The sequence below is a fragment of the Phocoena sinus genome, chromosome 10, assembly GCF_008692025.1.
Source record: "Phocoena sinus isolate mPhoSin1 chromosome 10, mPhoSin1.pri, whole genome shotgun sequence".
NCBI lineage: Eukaryota > Metazoa > Chordata > Mammalia > Artiodactyla > Phocoenidae > Phocoena > Phocoena sinus.
In genome coordinates, this window is record NC_045772.1 from 59,640,652 (window position 1) to 59,646,651 (window position 6,000).

The following is a 6,000-nucleotide window of genomic DNA, read 5'->3' on the forward strand; positions in this document are numbered from 1 at the left end:
GTGAATTTTTTGCCATTATTTCTTCAAATATCCTTTTCTGTTCCTACTGTTTTCCAGTACTCCAAGTCACATGTATGGTAGTGTACTTGATATTGCCCAACAGGTCACTGAGGCTCTGTTCATTTTTCCCCCTTTCTTTTCTTTCTATGCTTCACTTTAGATAGTTCTTATTTCTATGTCTTCAAGTTCACTGATCTTTCAACTGTGTTGTGTAATTTGTTGTTAGGGCCATACAGTGGTATTTTTCATTTCTTTTGTGTAGTCTCTATTTCTTTCCTCATTTTATTTATTGTTTTCTTTTCTCTTGAACTAATAATAGGTGTTGAAAAATTCTTATCCACTAATTCCATAACTTCTGTCATTTCTGGTTCTATTTTTTTTAAATTTCAGCATTGTGTTTTTTAAAATTTATTATTTTTATACAGCAGGTTCTTATTAGTTATCCATTTTATACATATTAGTGTATATATGTCAATCCCAATCTCCCAATTCATCACACCACCACCACCACCCCCGCCCCCGCCACTTTCCCGACTTGGTGTTCATACATTTGTTCTCTACATCTGTGTCTCTGTTTCTGCCCTGCAAACTGGTTCATCTATACCATTTTTCTAGGTTCCACATATATGCATTAATATGCGTTAATATTTGTTATTCTCTGACTTACTTCACTCTGTATGACAGTCTTGATCCATCCACCTCTCTACAAATGACCCAATTTCGTTCCTTTTTATGGCTGAGTAATATTCCATTGTATATATGTACCACATCTTCTTTATCCATTCATCTGTTGATGGGCATTTAGGTTGCTTCCATGACCTGGCTATTGTAAATAGCACTGCAATGAACATTGGGGTGCATGTGTCTTTTTGAATTATGGTTTTCTCTGGGTATATGCCCAGTAGTGGGATTGCTGGGTCATATGGTAATTCTATTTTTAGTTTTTTAAGGAACGTCCATACTGTTCTCCATAGTGGCTGTATCTATTTTCATTCCCACCAACAGTGTAAGGGGGTTCCCTTTTCTCCACACGCTCTCCAGCATTTGTTGTTTGTAGATTTTTCTGATGATGCTCATTCTAACTGGTATGAGGTGATACCTCATTGTAGTTTTGATTTGCATTTCTCTAATAATTAGTGATGTTGAGCAGCTTTTCATATGCTTCTTGGCCATCTGTATGTCTTCTTTGGAGAAAAGTCTGTTTAGGTCTTCTGCCCATTTTTGGATTGGGTTGTTTGTTTTTTTTAATATTGAGCTGCATGAGCTGTTTATATATTTTGGAGATTAAACCTTTGTCCGTTGATTTGTTTGCAAATATTTTTCCCATTCTGAGGGTTGTCTTTTCGTCTTGTTTATAGTTTCCCTTGCTGTGTAAAAGCTTTCAAGTTTCATTACGTCCCATTGGTTTATTTTTGTTTTTATTTCCATTACTCTAGGAGTTGGATCAAAAAAGATCTTGCTGTGATTTATGTCAAAGAGTGTTCTTCCTATGTTTTCCTCTAAGAGTTTTATAGTGTCCAGTCTTACATTTAGGTTTCTAGTCCATTTTGAGTTTATTTTTGTGTATGGTGTTAGTGAGTGTTCTAATTTCATTCTTTTACATGTAGCTGTCCAGTTTTCCCAGCACCACTTATTGAAGAGACTGTCTTTTCTCCATTGTGTATCTTTGCCTCCTTTGTCATAGATTAGTTGACCTTAGGTGCATGGGTTTATCTCTGGGCTTTCTATCCTGTTCCATTGATCTATATTTCTGTTTTGTGCCAGTACCATGTTGTCTTGATTACTGTAGCTTTGTAGTATAGTCTGAAGTCAGGGAGCCTGATTCCTCCGGCTCCATTTTTTTCCCTCAAAATGGCTTTGGCTATTCAGGGTCTTTTAGGTCTCCATACAAATTTTAAGATTTTTTGTTCTAGTTCTGTAAAAAATGCTATTGGTAATTTGATAGGGATTGCACTGAATCTGTAGATTGCTTTGGGTAGTATAGTCATTTCACAATATTGATTCTTCCAATCCAAGAACATCTCTCCATCTGTTGGTAGCATCTTTAATTTTTTTCATCAGTGTCTTATATTTTTCTGCATACAGGTCTTTTGTCTCCCTAGGTAGGTTTATTCCTAGGTATTTTATTCATTTTGTTGGAATGGTAAATGGGAGTTTTCCCTTAACTTCTCTTTCAGATTTTTCATCATTAGTGTATAGGAATGCAAGAGATTTCTGTGCATTAATTTTGTATCCTGCAACTTTACCAAATTCACTGATTAGCTCTAGTAGTTTTCTGGTGGCATCTTTAGGATTCTCTATGTATAGTATTATGTCATCTGCAAAGAGTGACAGTTTTACTTGTTCTTTTCCCATTTGTATTCCTTTTATTTCTTTTTCTTCTCTGATTGCCATGGCTAGGACTTCCAAAACTATGTTGAATAATAGTGGTGAGAGTAGACATCTTTGTCTTGTTCCTGATCTTAGAGGAAATGCTTTCAGCTTTTCACTATTGAGAATGATGTTTGCTGTGGGTTTGTTGTATATGGCCTTTATTATGTTGAGATAGGTTCCCTCTATGCCTACTTTCTTGAGAGTTTTTATCATAAATGGGTGTTGCGTTTTGTCAAAAGCTCTTTCTGCATCTATTGAGATGATCATATGGTTTTTATCCTTCAATTTGTTAATATGGTGTGTCACATTGATTGATTTGCATATATTGAAGAATTCTTGCATCCCTGGGATAAATCCCACTTGATCATGGTATATGATCCTTTTAATGTGTTGTTGGATTCTGTTTGCTAATATTTTGTTGAGGATATTTGCATCTATATTCATGAGTGGTATTGGTCTGTGATTTTCTTTTTTTATAGTATCTTTGTCTGATTTTGGTATCAGGGTGATGGTGGCCTCATAGAATGAGTTTGAGAGTGTTCCTTCCTCTGCAATTTTTTGGAAGAGTTTGAGAAGCATGGGTGTTAGCTCTTCTCTAAATGTTTGATAGAATTCACCGTGAAGCCATCTGGTCCTGTACTTTTGTTTGTTGGAAGATTTTTAATACAGTTTCAATTTCATTACTTGTGATTTGTCTGTTCATATTTTCTATTTCTTCCTGTTTCAGTCTTGGAAGGTTATACCTTTCTAAGAATTTGTCCATTTCTTCCAGGTTGTCCATTTTATTGGCATAGAGTTGCTTGTAGTAGTCTCTTAGGATGCTTTGTATTTCTGCGGTGTCTGTTGTAACTTCTCCTTTTTCATTTCTAATTTTATTGATTTGAGTCCTCTCCCTCTTTTTCTTTATGAGTCTGGCTAATGGTTTATCAACTTTGTTTATCTTCTTAAAGAACCAGCTTTTAGTTTTATTGATCTTTGCTATTGTTTTCTTTGTTTCTATTTCATTTATTTATGCTCTGATCTTTATGATTTCTTTCCTTCTACTAACTTTGGGGTTTTTTTTTTTTTTGGTTCTTCTTCCTCTAATTGCTTTAGATGTAAGGTTAGGTTCTTCATTTGAGATTTTTCTTGTTTCTTGAGGTAGGCTTGTATTGCCATAAACTTCCCTCTTAGAACTGTTCTTGCTGCATCCCATAGGGTTTGGATCGTCGTGTTTTCATTGTAATTTGTCTCTAAGTGTTTTTTGATTTCCTCTTTGATTTCTTCAGTGATCTCTTGGTTATTTAGTAACGTATTGTTTAGCCTCCATGTGTTTGTGTTTTTTATGGTTTTTTTCCCTGTAATTGATTTCTAATCTCATAGCATTGTGGTCAGAAAAGATGCTTGATATGATTTCAATTTTCTTAAACTTACTGAGGCTTGATTTGTGACCCAAGATGTGATCTATCCTGGAGAATGTTCCGTGTGCACTTGAGAAGAAAGTGTAATCTTCTGTTTTTGGATGAAATGTTCTATAAATATCAATTAAATCTATCTAGTCTATTGTGTCATTTAAAGCTTGTGTTTCCTTATTAATTTCCTGTTTGGATGATCTGTCCATTGGTGTAAGTGAGGTGTTAAAGTCCCCCACTATTACTGTGCTACTGTCGATTTCCTCTCTTATAGCTGTTAGCCGTTGCCTTATGCATTGAGGTCTCCTATGTTGGGTGCATATATGTTTATAATTGTTATATATTCTTCTTGGATTGATCCCTTGATCATTACGTAGTGTCCTTCCTTGTCTCTTATAACATTCTTTATTTTAAAATCTATTTTACTGATATGAGTATTGCTACTCCAGCTTTCTTTTGATTTCCATTTGCATGGAATATCTTTTTCCATCCCCTCACTTTCAGTCTGTATGTGTCCCTAGGTCTGAAGTCGGTCTCTTGTAGACAGCATTTATATGGGTCTTGTTTTTGTATCCATTCAGCAAGCCTGTGTCTTTTGGTTGGAGCATTTAAGCCATTCATGTTTAAGGTAATTATCAATATGTATGTTCCTATGACCATTTTCTTAATTGTTTTGGGTTTGTTTTTGTAGGTCCTTTTCTTCCCTTATGTTTCCCACTTAGAGAAGTTCCTTTAGCATTTGTTGTAGAGCTGGTTTGGTGGTGCTGAATTCTCTTAGCTTTTGCTTGTCTGTAAAGCATTTGATTTCTCCATCGAATCTGAATGAGATCCTTGCCGGGTAGAGTAATCTTAGTTGTAGGTTCTTCCCTTTCATCACTTTAAGTATATCATGCCACTCCCTTCTGGCTTGTAGAGTTTCTGCTGAGAAATCAGCTGTTGACCTTATAGGAGTTCCTTTGTATGTTATTTGTCGTTTTTCCCTTGTTGCTTTCAATAATTTTTCTTTGTCTTTAATTTTTTCCAATTTGATTACTATGTATCTCCACGTGTTTCTCCTTGGGTTTCTCCTGCCTGGGACTCTCTGCACTTCCTGGACTTGGGTGGCTATTTCTTTTCCCATGTTAGGGAAGTTTTCAACTATAATCTCTTCAAATACTTTCTCGGGTCTTTCTCTCTCTTTTCTCCTTCTGGGACCCCTATAATGTGAATGTTGTTGTGTTTAATGTCCCAGAGGTCTCTTAGGCTGTCTTCATTTCTTTTCATTCTTTTTTCTTTATTCTGTTCTGTAGCAGTGAATTCCACCATTCTGTCTTCCAGGGCACTTATCCGTTATTCTGCCTCAGTTATTCTGCTATTGATTCCTTCTAGTGTATTTTTCATTTCAGTTATTGTATTGTTCACCCCTGTTTGTTTGTTCTTTAATTCTTCTAGGTCTTTGTTAAACATTGCTTGCATCTTCTTGATCTTTGCCTCCATTCTTTTTCCAAGGTCCTGGATCATCTTCTCTATCATTATTCTGAATTCTTTTTCTGGAAGGTTGCCTATCTCCACTTCATTTAGTTGTTTTTCTGGGGTTTTATCATGTTCCTTCATCTGGTACATAGCCCTCTGTCTTTTCATCTTGTCTATCTTTCTGTGAATGTCTCTGGGTCTATTTTTATTGTCTGAGTTTTCTGCTGGCTATGGATCCCATTTTCCCTTTTTACGTTATTTATTTATTTATTTGATGGTTGCAAGGAGTATGTCTAGCAATTTTTTTTTTTTTTTGCGGTACGCGGGCCTCTCACTGTTGTGGCCTCTCCCGTTGCAGAGCACAGGCTCCGGACGTGTAGGCTCAGCGGCCATGGCTCACGGGCCCAGCCGCTCTGCGGCATGTGGGATCTTCCCAGACCGGGGCACGAACCCGTGTCCCCTGACATCGGCAGGTGGACTTTCAACCACTGCGCCACCAGGGAAGCCCTGCTTCCACATCTTGGCTATGGCAAATAGTGCTGCTATGAACATTGGGGTGCATATATATATACCTAAGCATGGAATTGCTGGGTAGCATGGTAGTTCTATTTTTAGTTTTTTGAGGAATCTCCATAATGTTTTCCGCTGTGGCTGACCAACTTACATTTCCACTAACCGTTGCTGAGCTTCTTTGAACCCACGTCCCCTGCATCGGCAGGTGAACTCCCAACCACTGCACCACCAGGGAAGCCCTATCTAGTAATTTTTTATTAGATGCTGGACA